At 39.5% G+C, this 16,355-nt stretch overlaps 1 long non-coding RNA gene across 1 annotated transcript in view; it reads left to right on the top strand.

Moving 5' to 3' along the window:
• The first annotated feature begins 5,142 nt into the window (after positions 1-5,142).
• The window catches only part of LOC309655395, a 206,610-nt gene continuing 195,397 nt past the window's right edge, over positions 5,143-16,355 (top strand). The window contains exon 1 of the long non-coding RNA XR_014260811.1: positions 5,143-8,963. This is a non-coding gene — a long non-coding RNA (uncharacterized lncRNA). The remainder of the gene's footprint in view (positions 8,964-16,355) is intronic.

Here is a 16,355-nt window from a genome sequence, read left to right as displayed (position 1 = left end):
CTTTTTTGGCTAAATTTAGTTTGCCTTTACCAAGGAAAAATGGTTGACTTGTGTGTATGTGTGAGTCAACCATTTTTTTGACTTAATTGCAAATTACTGAATTCTCTTTTGAATGGTTACTTTACTATGTGTGAGCCTCACTCTTTTTTTGTTTGTTTCAAATCTCACGGGTTTAACTAAAATAACTACTAGTTTATGTACTTGGACACCTGGGTAGAGGGCTGCCTGGGAGGTAATCTTAATCCTTTCGGTCCCAAGTCTGAGAGCATAGCTCCTGGAAAATGGATCTATGCCTTGTGTAACCTGTGGGAAACCATGTGGCACAGACACGGAGGGAGTGGTGAGAGGTCTTCTAGCATTAGAAGAAATGTTTTAAGTTTCCAACTAGAACACACCATTTAGTCATCTGACCAATCTTTATTGAGCACCTACTATGTGCCAGGCACTGCACCTGACACTGTGGAAGAAAACCTACCTCCACTCCTTTAGCATCAAATAGCCTGTGAGGTCTAAGACAGAAGAAGTTAAGGGAAGGGAAAACAAAGTGCTAATTGAAAGCCTGCCGGGCTCTGGAGTTATCTGTATTCTTGGAGCAGACAGCAGTCCCCAAATTTGAATGAGAAGCTTGGAAACAAATAAGCATTCAGATGTATGGTGAGTCAGAGTTATGGAAGGCAAATTTTGAAAGATTAATTAGGCAGCAAGGGAGAAGTCCTCTTTGTAAGCAGTTTAAAACTGGGCCATAAAGGAGTTCCCTGGCGGCCTATGGTTAGGATCCCCGGCTTTCACTGATGTGGCCCAGGTTCAGTTCCTGCTCTGGGAACTGAGATCCTGCAAGCCGTGGGGCATGGCCAAAAACAAACAAAAAAACTGGGCCATACAAGTAATGCAAATGTGGCTGGATCTTTTCAGCAGTCTAATTCTCTCTTTTCAGTTCATAATCAGTCTTTTGTAACATCTCTCTCTTCCTTCTCTTAAAAAAAAATCTAAAAGGCATTGGTGAGTGCCGTGGATTTTATGTGTGTGTGTTGGGGGGAGGTAGCAAAAACAAAGATCCCTCTGAAATAATCATGTCGCCCTTCAGGAATGAAGACCTCACTCTCTCCCAGGGCTGGGAGTGCTGCTGGCAGACTGTCCTCAGCCGTCAGTCCCCTTCAGGAAGTACCTCAACCAAAAAGAGCTGCTTTTCCCCGTGTTACACCCCTTTCCCGAACCGTCTGTATTCAAAGCCTAGTTCTTGTGGGCATGTAAAGGCCCAGCTGCCTCGCCCCAGTTCTGAAGGGCCATCCCAGTGCCTAAATTCCCCCTGGGAATTGAGGGAATTCCCCTCAATTTTCTCACCTGGAAAATAGGAATAATAAAAGTTACTTCATATACTTGTGATTATTAAATAGCACATGCTGTGACATGATGTACTTAAATTTACTGCTACTACTACTACTACTACTACTATTATTTAACACTAAAGTATTCAGAGCCTATTTCACACAGGGACACCAAGGGCAGACCTTGGAGGTGGCGCTTGTGCCATCAACCTGTCCAGCTCTCTGGGTTCTGGGAATACAAGGGTATAAACGAAATATTGTTTTAAAATATTTATTTATTTATTTTGGCTGCACTGGGTCTTAGTTGCAGCACGCGGGATCTTCGTTGTGGCATGCATGCGGCACCTAGTTCCCCGACCAAGGATTGAACCCCGGCCCCCTGCATTGGGAGCACGGAGTTGTACCCACTGGACCACCAGGGAAGTCCCACAAAACCCAAATGTTGATATAAGAATACACAATTAGTGGCTGCCATCTGGTCTGAGGAACCCATTCTCTGATCCTTTTGGACCTTGACCCTATCCTGTCAACTTTGAGTCAAATGTGCCTACCAAAGTCAGGCCACCAGGGCCTGGATGATAGCGTTCTACAACCAGAGGAGTCCTGTACGTGGGAATGACATAGCGAGACAAATACTGCATGATCTCACTTATATGTGGAAACTAAAATAGTCAAACTCATAAAAGCAGAGAGAAGACTGGTGGTTGCCAGAGGCTGGGGGTGGAGGTGGGGAATGAGAAGATACTAGTCAAGGGGTACAAAGTTTCAGCTGTGCAAGATGAATGAGTTCTGGAGAAATAACATACAGCAAAGTGACTGTAGTTAACAATACTGTATTGTAGACTTGAAGTTTGCTAAGAGGGTAGATCTTAAGTGCTCACCACACACACACACAAAAAAAGAATGAAAAGAAAATAGTAACTATATGAGGTGATGGAGCTGTTAAATATCTTGCACTGTTCATTTCACAATGTATGTGTATATCAAAATGTCAAGTTGTACAACTTAAATATACACAATTTTGTCAGTTTTACCTCAGTAAAGCTGTGTCTGTGTGTGTGTGTGTGTGTGTGTGTGAGAGAGAGAGAGAGAGAGAGAGAGAGATTTCAAGCCCTGCTCTCCACATCCCAGTCCTCACCACCCCTATCTCCCAGTTGATGATGGAGAAGTCTAGACTTGATCAGTACCAATTCTTGGGCTGGAGCAATTTCTAACAGACTTCTCTGCTTCTGCCATCCTTCTTTCTGATCTGCTATGGTAGGGATCTAGATAAAATAAAATAATTTGCAAAAGAGGGGAAAAATGCAATAGTCCTAAAAGAAGCAACAATCGAATTTAACCTAGAATACGTATAATAATATGTATCATATTAATAATAATATGTATCATATCGGTAGCTATTTGTGACTTATTACCAATAATAGTTGGCACTTAAAAGTTTACAAGAGGTATTCTTTTTCATAAATTAGAATCGATGGCTTCCTTATAATAACGTCACTTGAGCTCACTTGATTCTGATACCTTTTCTTTTTAAAAAAAATTTTTTTTGGATTATTGTTGATTTACAATGTTGTGGTTGTTTCAGGTGTACAGCAAAGTGAATCTGTTATACATATACACATACATATATCCATTCTTTTTTTAGATTCTTTTCCTATATAGGTCATTACGGAGTTGAATGAAAGAGAATTGAGTAGGGTTTCAGTTGATCCTGCAGGAAATATGCAAGAGGGTGTGTCACACATTTGACTATCATCCCTTGTGTACTGAAGCAGAAAAGAGTTTGAGCGTTCCTAGGACTGAATTAAGAGTTGGGGATGATGATTTTCTTCTAGTTTGGTCCTGGCTCTTCGATGCTCCCATTTTATTTTAGTAGCTACTGTGTAGGAGCAGCTGTTTGACATACTTAACAGTCAATTGTGTGTGAGAGAGAGTCAAGGGACTGAGTCGAGTCCCTTGAAAAGAGAAATTAATTAAATAAATAAAGAGAAATTAATTAAAGCTGGAGATGGGTATTTTTCAGTATCTTTTCCAAACAACCTCTCCCTCCTGACCTTTAACCAAAGCAGCAAAAGAGAGCTGAACGCTTATCAGTTTGCCACAGCAGTTAGGCACCAAAGGCATTAAGCAGTATAATGTGAGTCGACTATGACCTAGGGTAGCTCTTATTTGCAGAGCAGTTCCCCTTTTTCTTGGGTTTATATTGAGATGGTTACCTTAACGTGGTTTCCTTTTGGGCACCTCAGGATTTTTTTTTTTTCTTTTGTTAATTAATTAATTAATTTATTTTTGGCTGTGTTGGGTCTTCGTTTCTGTGCGAGGGCTTTCTCTAGTTGTGGCAAGCGGGGGCCACTCTTCATCGCGGTGCGTGTGCCTCTCACTGTCGCGGCCTCTCCTGTTGCGGAGCATAAGCTCCAGACGCGCAGGCTCAGTAGTTGTGGCTCACGGGCCTAGTTGCTCCGCGGCATGTGGGATCTTCCCAGACCAGGGCTCGAACCCGTGTCCCCTGCATTGGCAGGCAGATTCTCAACCACTGCGCCACTAGGGAAGCCCCAGGATTTTTTTTTTTTTTAATTGAAGTATAGTTGATTTACAAAGTTGTGTTAATTTCTGCTATTACAGCAAAGTGACTCAGTTATCTATCTATCTATCTATCTAGCTAGCTAGCTAGCTAGCTATATATATATATACACATTGTTTTTCATATTCCTTTCCATTATGGTTTATCCCAGGACATTGAATATAGTTCCCTGTGCTATACAGTAGGACCTTGTTGTCTATCCATTCCATATGTAATAGTTTGCATCTACTAACCCCAAACTCTCAGTCCATCCCTTCCCCACCCCCCTCCCCCTTGGCAACCACACGTCTGTTCCTTATGTCCCTCAGGATTTTTTTTTTTTTTTTGGCTGAGATGGTATATCTGTTACATGATTGGACCCTAAGTTATTACCATAAGCTGGAGTCTAGAGGGAACCACAGAATGATGAGGAATAGCATAGCATCCTATATAGCGGTTAATTACCTGGACTTTGATATTAGAAAGCCTGGGTTCAAACTCTGATACAGCCACTTAAGATCTTGGTGATCCTGGAGACTTGAATCGCTCAGAGCATCTTGTTTCCCTATTTGTAAAATAAAGAGAACAATAGTGGTTCATACTTCATAGGGAAATGGAGATGAGTAAATAAAGCAATGCACATAACGCAGTGAGGAGAGGTTCTGACCCCAAGTAAGTCCTTAATACATGTGAGTTGCTTATATTATTATTATTTGGAAAATATCAGAACTTTCATTTTGCAAAACAGAAAAACAAGGACCTTTTATTTTTTATTATGATTATTATTTTAAATTTATTTTACTGAAGTATAGTTGATTTACAATGTGGTGCTAATTCCTGCTGTACAGCAAAGTGATTTAGTTATACATATATATACATTCTTTTTCATATTCTTTTCCATTATGATTTATCACAGAGTATTGAATATAGTTCCCTGTGCTACATGGTAGGACCTTGTTGTTTATCTATCCTATATATACTGTTTGCATCTGCTAATCCCAAACTCCCAGTCCACCCCTCCCCCACCCACCCCTCTCCCTTGGCAACCACAAGTCTGTTCTCTCTGTCTGTGAGTCTGTTTCTGTTTCGTAGATAAGTTCTTTTTTTAAAAAAATAAATTTATTCATTTATTTATATTTGGCTGCATTGGGTCTTCATTGCTGCGCACGGATTTTCTCTAGTTGTGGCGAGCGGGGGCTACTCTTCGTCGTGGTGCACGGGCTTCTCATTTCAACGGCTTCTCTTGTTGCAGAGCACGGGCTCTAGGCACGCGGGCTTCAGTAGGTGTGGCGCTCGGGCTCAGTAGTTGTGGCTCACGGGCTCTAGAGCGCAGGCTCAGTAGTTGTGGCGCACGGGTTTAGCCGCTCCGCGGCATGTGGGATCTTCCTGGACCAGGGCTTGAACCCGTGTTCCCTGCATCGGCAGGTGGATTCTTAACCGCTGCGCCACCAGGGAAATCCTGATAAGTTCATTTTTGAAAGATCTTTTATTTTAACTTTGAAGATCTGAACATTGTTACTTTCTTAAGATAAGAATTTAGGCAAGAAAATCAAACTGTGGACACAAGGTCATCTTTGCAATAGGTTATAGCCCAGAAAGCTGTCAGCAGAGCCCTCTGTTGAGTGGTTATGCTACACTCAGCCTGAGATATGTTGTCTGACAGGGCTGCATTTCTTACTGAAGAGCTCTGACGATCCTCTAAATACCCTGTTCTACCTGGATTAAATTACTAATGTTCCTTACACGGCCCTCTTCCTCAAGGATGGATGCTTACTACTCACTTATTCATGGAAATTAAATCTTTCCTTTTACATTCAATCCATCCTTCAGAGTTGCTACTTCTTTAATAAACCAATGAGCTGGCAATATTTTTAAAATTAAATTTCCAATTTGTGAGGATGGGGTGTACATACCTTTGAAACTTTTTGTTTTGAAATAATTTCAAATTTATAGAAAATTTGCAAAAAAGAGTACAAGGAACGCCTATATATCTTTCATCAAGATTTCCCACTTGTTAATGTAAGGACTCACTCAGAACCCCAGATTTGGTATAAAGATTATTTTAAGCTCAAGATATTTGAGAATCAACAGATGCAGAAAGAAGTATTCTTGGAGCTTCCCATGTCTTGCTAAAAGCAGCAATGTCTGGGAAATGAGGCTGCCATAAATTCCTTATTTGGAGTGGATTTACTCCCAGACGGAAGAATGTGAATAAAATCTATCCCAAATTTCTTCTCCAGAGGAGTTTTATGGCCCTGAAGGAGACAGAAAGACCACTCATACCTGTACAGACAAACATTATCACTAACTTTCTTATCTCTTGATTGGTCTCCTAAAAACCCATTTGTCTTTCCTAAAGAAACCTATTTATTTTGCCCAGAAAAGCCTTTTCTCCCCTCTCCTTTTCCCCTAAGTTAGGGTTATAAACCTTTAACTTAAACCATTTAATAAGCCAGCTACTTCTTCTGCTGGATCCCCTGTGTACATGAATAAACCTTTTTCTCCTGTTAAGCTGTCTTTTGTCAGTTTAATTTGTAGGCCTCAGGGAGGAACATAAGCAAATAGAGGACAATTTTTTTTCTCCCCTACATTAACATTTTACCACTTTTCCTTTATTATTCCTTCTCTCTATATATTTTTATTAATTTTTTCTAAACCATTTGTGGGCTATAGACATGACATTCCATTGTCCCTTAATGTTTAAATGTGTATTCCCTAAAAATAGACTCTTTCTTATATAGCAGCAAGAAATTAATGTTGAACAATACTGTCATCTAATCCATAGATTTAGCTAAACATTTGCCAGTTATCCAATAATGACCCCCAAATATCCTTTGTAAGTCTGGGATCTGGTCTAAGATCACATGTTACAGTTAGTTGTCCTTTATTTTAGTCTCCCTCAGTCTAGAAGAGTTCCCCAGTCCTTCCATAACTTTTATAACATTGACAGTTTTTAAAATTTACTCTGCAGAATGTTCCTTAATTTGGTTTTGTCTGGCATTTCCTCCTGATTAGATTCAGATTACACATTTCAGGCAGGAATACTACAGAAGTGATGTGTTCTTCTCAGTGTATAATATAAGGGGGCACATGATATTTATTTGTCCTATTACTATTGATGTTCATTTTTATCACTGGGTTAAGATGGTATCTGTCTGGTTAGCCTATTATAAAGTTAGTAACTATTATGTACTTATTTATTAATAAGCATTGAATAAGTATTTTATGGAGAGGTGCTTTGAGACATGTAAATATCATGCTTCTCATCAAATTTTCACCTATTACTTTTAGCATCCATTGATAATCCATGATTAAATCAGTTAGTACCATGACATTTGCCAAATGGTGATTTTCTAATTTCATTGTTTCCTTTATATTTATTATTTGCAATTTTCTTATAAGGTAGAGCTTTTCATTTCCCCTCATTAATTTATATATTCATTCATTTATTTATATAAATATGGACTTGCAGACTTCTATTTTATTCAATGTGTTCTTACCTGTTACTATTATTATTTATTAGACCCCTCAAGCTTGTTCCTATGTCCTTTTGACATGTTCCCATCATTTTCTGAGCACTTCCTTACTTTCTGGCACAACAATGTTCTAGGCTCATCTGCCATTCCTCTGCCACAGCCCTGGACTTAGTCATTTCTTTAAAGAGTCCTCATTCCTTTAGGGGAGAATGTGATTTAGAAACCGCGATCTTAGTGCTCATTGGTATTGGGTGTCATTGCTTTTAGTTCTGCTTAGCAGACTAGGAAATATGTATGTACATACACACATTCATGTAAATACACACATGCACCTATATCTATTTATCATCTGGCAATTATCTGTCTATCTACCTATCTATCATCTCTCTATGTTAAAAAACCATGAATTCACATTGACCCCTCTAATTCCAATCCAACACCACAGGGTTTATCCTTGCTTCTTTTACCAATTTGTAACTCCCTTCAGCACTGAAACACCTGGGTCTCATTAGCCTCAATATATTTACTTAGTTGGTTAATTCTCCTGAGTGTAACCAATATCCTAACCACAAGACTGCCTCTCTGGCCCCAGCCCCATTTACCATGCTAGCAGCTACATTAGCTAAATTCTTGGTCTGGAGTAAGGGAAATGGAAGGGGAAGAGGTGGTATATTTTTTTCTTTAATAAAGGCTGAAGTGGAAGTTCTACTACTCAGTGTAACTTAAAGTGTTTTTCTTACTTGAATTCAATTCTAAGTTCAAAACAGACATGTAAAAACCCAAAGTGAAGGTTCATATTCAATTATCACAGCTAGTGATTGAGTTGTCAAGTGATTATCTACTGTGCTATTCTTATTATCAGAGACTGATGTAACACCCAGCTGAAACCATTGAAGTCATTTTATTGCATGGTGGACAGATCTGCCCATTTGAGCGCAACCAACGTGCTTGATTCATGTAGGTACAATTCCCCAAATCCGATTTCCCATCAGTTTATGCTTCTCACATCGCACTCATTTAAAAAAAAAAAAAAATCATCACCAAATACTTTGGAATTCAGCATTTCAATATATTTAAATGTTGTTCTGGTTTGAAGTATTATCTATTACATATAGCCCTTGAAGCCTTCGTAGTTTGAATGATAATTTTGAGTTTGCTTAACCAGTCCTCAAACTGGTACTAACCCTCCAGTGTCCAGCCCCAAAAAGGGTTCTTCTACTGGATGTTACTCGCACCAGTAGAATGAGACCAAGTTCTTCGGTTTAGAAGGAAAGGAAAGCTTTATTCTTTGATCAAAGAATGGAGAGGTATGAGCTCCAGCTCTAGAGCAGGTGCTCTCCCTGCAGGCTGTGGGTGGGGCTGATTTATAGGGATCAGTACCGGGGAGGGGGCGGCGTTCTTCCCAGGTGAATGCAGCTGTGCTGCTCAGGCTCCGGACCACAGTGCTGGGCGTAGCGTCTCTGTACAAGGTTCCTCCAACTGAGCTGTTGGTGCTGCCTTTTCGCACTAGGAACTCTGGTTCCTAGTGCTGGGTGCAAGGCCTCTACACGCGACACCCCATGAGCAAGTGAAACTGGACGAAGCGCAAAGGAAAAAAAAAAGGTTAGACTTTATTTTATTACCTAAATTGTATTTTTATTCCCTGGTAATTGTTTACGGGTTTTACTGGTGACAAAGCTTTAATAAGCATGCCAACTCCTGTGGTGCTGGTGATGATCCCTGGGTTCACACCCAGAGATTCTGATTCAGTAGCTCTGGGGAACGTCTGCATTTTAATGAGATTCCCCAGCAGGTTCTGGAGCCGGTGGCTCAGGGAACCACACCTTGAGAAACACTGGATTAGCATGTTTTTACTCCGGTCTAGGAAAGTTCTAGCTTAGAAGTTGTGGTCAGTCATTCCTGGTCATTTGTGAGGTTGAACTTGTCATTAGTATCCATCAGAGCTTTCATAATCGACAAGCAAGTCAGTGTGTTGAAACTTGGCTTGCCAACACCTGCAATTACAGGACAAATGTGTCAACTTGTTCATCAACTTTCGTGTGTCAAGGCTGTGCTAGTGTGTCTGAAAGGGGTGGCATCAAAGCCAGAGCCCTGGCCTGCCTGGCAGAGTTGCAATGAGCTATCCTCTAGGATGCCACCCCGACAGGCCAGGCCTTCAGGCCTTCAGGTTTGGCTGGCTGGCGTTCTTATTAATTAAGACTGAGAAGGGACTAGAGACAGACGGAGTCCATGTGCTGCACAATCCCTGGTTCAAGTTTGTTTCCTTTCTCCAGTTTTCCTCATGGATCAAGGAGAGATGACTAGAAAAATTATACTCTTCAGCAGAAAGAAAGCAAACTATCCATCAGCACTTATTTAATCATTTATGCTGAGTGCTTTCACAACGAATGTTGTATTCAATCATCATAAATCACCTGGTGGGTAGATGATTTATTATCACAGTTCCACAGATGAAGAAAGGGAGATAGAGTGTCTGAAGTATGCACATAATCACACAGCTAGTAAGTGACCACAAAGAGTTTTGACCCCTGTCTTTTGTCTTTAAAGCCGGCGCTTTATGCAGCAAACACTATATGGACCAGCCTCTTGTATTTTGACTTTGTTTTCCCTTTCCAAGGGATGCTCTTCAGGAAAACAGAGACACTGTCTTGGACGAATTTAAGCCTAACAGTAGGATTCATGTCTATTGGGTGCTTCCATACTAGCAGACTTATTCTTAAAGCAGAATAAAGAAATAAGGGTCAGTGATGAATGTGAAGATGATTTTTAAGACAATTAAAGTCTCTGCGCTTAATTGGCTGTGGGGGAAAAATGAGAGTGATTTGACTGGTTTGTTTCACCTGAGGGTAGGAATCTTTCACAGGCAGGTAGTCTTTTAGAACGAGGATGTAAGTGGTGACCAGAGTATGGTTTCCCTGTATTCTGGGTGTAGGGTCTTGCTGCTGTTCAGTTTCTGGTTTTATTGATCATTTACATGAGATACATATTTTGTTAAATGGTTTTACTCCTCTTTTGTGATCTATCAAATGTCAAATATTAGGGATTAAATGTACTGCTGCCAGGTTTTGGTCATGCAAATTTAAAGCAAAGACCCTCTTCTCAAATGGAAATATTTCATAGAGGTTCTTTTCTCTATATTTGTACAAAAAAAAGACCATTTGGATGATTTCATGAGGAGAAAGGACCAGCCTGCCTTCAAAGGATTACTGTAGGGCTCATCACTTCCAGATCTAAACTGCTACTTTTGATGCCTCCCAACACCATCGAGATTTCAGCCAGGTGCTCTTAACAGGAGGCAAGGGCCCCTTGGCCCATAGACCTCAATGGCAGCACTTGAGTTCATGACCCAGAAGCTCGAATTGACCAATGTCTCTCAGCTTGTGAGAGCCAGAACTGAAGCTGAAACCAGACCTCCTGACTCGGGTGATTCCTCTTTCCTCAGAGCCTGGGCAGTAGGTGTGAATGTATGTGAGTGCAGTGGGTCAGGGCGTCGAGGCTAGATGGCAGCCCTTTGTCTGCACCATCTTTTCAAGGATGTTTGTATGGTGAACAGTCTTGGAAGAAAAAGCTAGTATCTTCCGCTAGAGCAAAGGATAAGCAAGCTGATTGTATAGGATAAAATATTAGAATTCCCTAAGCTTGGAGTTCCTTTCCTCGAATGCAGTCCGCTACATGTAAGGGTCATCTGACCCTCTTTGTGTCAGTCTGTTAGAATTGAGGCTCGGGGAACCAGTGTGAACATGATAACTCTGACTACTGTGATTGCTGTAACAGACTATCCTTGGTTTCTGTTTAGTGTGGGTTCTCCAGATCCACCAAGATCTGCAGTCAGCAGTCCAAGTGCAAAGGCCTGAGAAGCAAATATGCTGATAGTGCTACAAGTTTTGGTCTAAGTCTGAAGGTAGGAGAAGACTCATGTCCCAGCTCAAAGACAGAATTCTTTTATTTTATTCAGGCCTTTGATAGATTGGATGAGGCCCAGCAACATTGGGGAGGCCAGTCTGCTTTACTTAGTCTACTGATTCAAATATTAATCTCATCCAGGTATACCCTCACAGACACGCCCAGAAATAATGTTTAATGGCCCCCTGGCCCAGTCAAGTTGACAGACCAAATTAACCATTAGCTTCCATGAAATTGTGGAAGGTTAATTTGTTAGCTTGCAAATAGAATAAAATCTTAGACCCTTCACAGTTCTTGATACATACTTTAAAAAAATAACAAAAAGATTCATCAGTAGGTTCAAGTGGTGTCAGCCTGACCTGATTACAAAATTTCCATCAGCTTTTCACCTAGATTTAGTAGCCGTTGGTGTTTACTGCTTATATCCATTATTTTCTTAGGGGTTGCGACATGGTGTCATTCTAATTCTAACACTCTGTGTGTGTGTATATATATATATATATATATATTTATTTTTTAAACTTTCCACTCTAAGATCTTTTTTTTAAAAGTATTTGTTTATTTATTTATTTATGGCTGTGTTGGGTCTTCGTTTCTGTGTGAGGGCTTTCTCTAGTTGTGGCAAGCGGGGGCCACTCTTCATCGCGGTGCGCGGGCGTCTCACTATCGCGGCCTCTCTTGCTGCGGAGCAGAGGCTCCAGACGCACAGGCTCAGTAATTGTGGCTCACGGGCCCAGCTGCTCTGCGGCATGTGGGATCTTCCCAGACCAGGGCTCGAACCCGTGTGCCCTGCATTAGCAGGCAGATTCTCAACCACTGCGCCACCAGGGAAGCCCTGGAATATTTTAAAGTATTTAAAAGCTTAGGTTAAATTTAAATCTCTGACCAGAAACAGTTTCTGCTCAGAATTTGATGTAGCCATGTCTTATCAAAGATTTCTCTTAACGTCATAGTATTTAGATTGAGAAACTGTGGCAGTGACTGTCACCCAAAATTCAAAGATGTCTGGCTCTGGTAATACTTTTTCTAGTCTGTATCTGTTATAGTCTCTCTATTTCTAGTTTTTGAATTTCCATGGTCTTTTGCTAATGGTCAGTTTTATTATGGTTATAATCATATCCCTTCACAAGTCATAGTTCCTATAGGCCAGTTCTTATTAACTAGTTTTCAGTTATCTAAAAAAACTTTCAGCTCATTTATATCTGTGTTAATATTTTGTAAATCAGCTCTGCAGTGGATTGATTTATCACCACAGAATCAGATGTCCATAAGGGATTTCAAAAATCCTCTGGTTATCCTACTCCTAAACAAATAAATACATATTTTATTTTCCAATATTGACAAGGATGATCCTAGCATGCAGGGTAAAGGAAAGAGATGGCAGAGAAGACCAGTAGATTCTTAAGAGGAAACAGGGATGGGGAAAAATTAAAAATGGGATTGGGGAAGGGAGGATAAATAGTGGGACAGACTCTGCCCTCAGAATTTGGTGGGTGATACGTCTTGTCCTGACACGTTCACAGCCTGGCCTGCAGGGGATCACTGTGTAGTAACTGAGGATGGTGTAATGTGTCTGCCTTTATGAGCTCTCAGTCTATTAGTAATTAGATAGTATTTTAAAGACTTGGTATGCCCATTATAGCCTATTTTTAGGACCACCTCTGAAACACTAAGTCAGGAAAGAAGCCAAAAGCTAGATAACAGGAACTTTGCAAAGAATAATGGAAAAATTGAAGCCAGCTCAGAACAAGACAAAAGGTCAGGGTCAGATCTTTAGACCTGTTTTCCAGAAATGGGTAAAGGAATTCCTGGCAGCTGTCTCAAACTCCAGTGAGGAGCGTGAGCAATAAAAAGAAATGCTTCATGTTGGAAAAAATCTTCACTGTCCCCCAGTTTTTGTGATTAATTTCACTTTTTTTTCTTTTTACATTAAAGAATACATATAATGAGAATGGCCAGCAGAGGGCCTTCAGATAAACATGAACACTTTAATATTCAAGTGGGCTCTCTGAGCTTTGATTCTCCTTCCTATTGGATTATTTTTTAAGAAAATGAAAAAAAAACAAAAAACCTTCACATTTTATTGGGAAATAGTTGCACAATGCTACAGCCCCAGTGTATGTTGCTGACATTGCTGTTAGCAATCTCCATTTCATGGAGGACTAAGTACTTCAGTGAAAGGTCAGTAGGTGGCAAACTTCTACAACCCTTATACTGAAGAAGGCCCATAATGGGTAGATCCCCTCCTAGACAAATATTGGGGATTTGTGCCTCTTTTTGGGGGGGATGGGTGGTGTTAGTGGGCTGTGTGTGTGTGTGTTACATTGTAAAATGTACTAAATGAAAAATAAGTTTCTTTTCAAATAGTTATGAAGACATTTGCCAGTTAAGCTAAATCAGTATGTATCAAAATCAACCAACCTGTCCTGAAGGTCATCTATGAGTGCTGTGGTTATCTCTGTCCCTGTGGGAAGGAGGGTGGAATAGAAAGTTCCTAAATTCCCCTTCAGTTCCAGTAATCTGTGGTTTGAGATGCTCCACCTTGACCTAAATCTTACCTGCTCTCCGTAAGTCTCCCAGTGTTTTATGATCTGGAAGCAGATGTAGAGAGTTCCCAAGTATACATGGTGGGATAAGATTTCGATTACAGTTTTGGAGGAAAATATTTTGGGGAAATGTTGAAGGATAACAGGAACATTTGAGTAAGTCCAGTGGAGTACAAAACGTAGGAGACTGTAAAATCACCTTTTGTTTCTTTACTGAAAACTTGGATTCAGTGTTAACATTTTTTGTCATTCCTGAGATTCTCAAAGTTTTAAGTTTATGCTGATAAATTCTGGGGGAAAACTATTTCTTCATTCATTCTCTTGGAGAGTCATTTTCTGGTTAAAAGGCAATACAGTAGTCCCTCGTTATCCAAGGTTTTTGCTTTCCATGGTTTCATTTACCTGTAATCAACGGTGGTTTCAAAATATTAAGTGGAAAATTCCAGAAATAAGCAATTTATAAGCTTTAAATTGTGTGCCATTCTAAGTAGTGTGATAGTCCTGCTCCTTCCTGCCCCGGACGTGAATCATCCCTTTGTCCAGTATATTCCACCTGTTAGTCATTTAGTAACTGTGTCGATTGACTGTTGAGGTATCACAGTGCTTGTGTTCAAGTAACCCTTATTGTACTTGATGACGGCCCCAAAACACAACAGTAGTGGTGCTGGCAATTCGGATATGCCAAAGTGAAGCTGTAAAGTGCTTCCTTTATACAAAAAGGTGAAAGTTCTTGACTTAGTAAAAAAAAAAAAGTCGTATAATGAGATTGCTGAGATCAATGGTAAGAATGAATTTTCTATCCACGAAATTGTGAAGACGAAAGAAGAAATTTGTGCTAGTTTTGCTGTCGTACCTCAAATATGTATGTATAAGGGAATATGTATGTATAGGGTTTTGAGATTACAAATAATACTGATATGTAGGGTTTGGTATTATCCACAGTTTTAGGCATCCACTGGGGGTCTTGGAACTATGCCCCATGGATAAGGAGAGACTAGTGTGCATTGTCTTCAGAACTAATAAGCACCTAAAAACTCCTCTCATTCTCCTCTACCACTGTCAAGCTGTTTTTGGATAGGACCATGGTATTGCTATGCTTTATACCTGTGTGATGTGTTAGGAAAGTAGACAGTCCCTAAGCATTTTTTAAATTATTATTATTTTTAATAGCTCTTTATTGGAGTGTAATTGCTTCACATCTGCTGCTTTTCTTCAGTGTCTTTGGATCTATTCTTTAGGAAACTACCCTTCTCAAGTTCATGTGACTCTGTGAGGCTCTCAATCATCTGGACCTGCTTTCCCAAAGAGTGGGGGTGTGATTCAGCATGGCAGTCAGATTCTTTTCGGGGATTTGAGTTTCATGCAGGCGGGAAGGGTGGGAGGGATTCAATACGATCTTTTATTTCTGTCCTTGCTAAACTGGATGGATATATAACTTTGGCTGCTAATGGTGATGATGCTTGTTACATGCTCTGAAGTCTACTTTGTTCAACAGTAATATGGCTACTCTGTATCGTATAATGTTGGAATGGTACACCTTGTTCCATCCTTTTACTTTTAACCTATCTGTGTCTTTATATTTAAAGTTTGTTTCTTGAAGATAGCATAGAGTTGATTCTTGCTCTTTTATCAAATCTGACCATCTTTGCACTTAAATTGTGCTGTTGACCATTTATGTTTAATACAATTATTGACAAGCTGGGTTTAATTAGGACACCTTGGTTTTTGGATCTAGTTTTTGCATTTTCTCTTTTGTCCAACTTTTCCTCTTTCTTCTGCTTTTTTTAGATTGAGTATTTTTTATGATTTGATTTTATCTCCCCTTACTGGCATATTAGCCGTTCCTCCTCTTTCTTACTTTTTTTTTAAGTGGTTGCCATAGTATACTTATTTATATATCACAGTCTACCTTTTAGTAATATTAAGTCACTCATATATAGTGGAAAAGCCTTACAACAGTATACTTCCATATCCTCTTTTCTGGCCTTTATGTTGTTGATGTCAACACATGTCAATACATGCGTTTTATATATATATGTAAAAAAGATATATATAAATAAAATGTAATATATAATAATGTATTATTAAAATATATAACTATATAAATATATTATATATGAAATAAACCTCATAATACATTGTTGTTTTTCTTTAAACAGTCAATTAACTTTTACAGAGGTTCTGAAAATTTAAAAAAAGTATTTTATATTTACCCACATATATTTACCATTTCTAGTGCTCTTCATTCCTTTGGGTGATCCATAATTCCTTCTGATAGCATTTTCCTTCTGCCTAAAGAACTTTCTTTGACATTTTTTTCAATGCTGGTCAGCTGATGATGAATTGTTTCAGCTTTGAATGAATGTCTAAAATAGTCTTCACTTTGTCTTCATTTATGAAATATATTTTCTCTGGGTATAAAATTCTAGGTTGACAGGGTTTTTTTTTTTCCTTTTAGTACTTTAAAGATGTTATTGTCTTCTGGATTGTATAGTTTTTAATGAAAAGTCTACTGCCAGCTTTGTTCCGCTGTATGTCCTGTCTT

The sequence above is a fragment of the Balaenoptera physalus genome, assembly GCF_965194825.1.
Source record: "Balaenoptera physalus genome assembly, chromosome: 2".
In the NCBI taxonomy this organism is placed as follows: domain Eukaryota; kingdom Metazoa; phylum Chordata; class Mammalia; order Artiodactyla; family Balaenopteridae; genus Balaenoptera; species Balaenoptera physalus.
The sequence above is the reverse complement of the archived record's forward strand: the minus strand, read 5'-3'. Positions and strand labels throughout refer to the sequence as shown.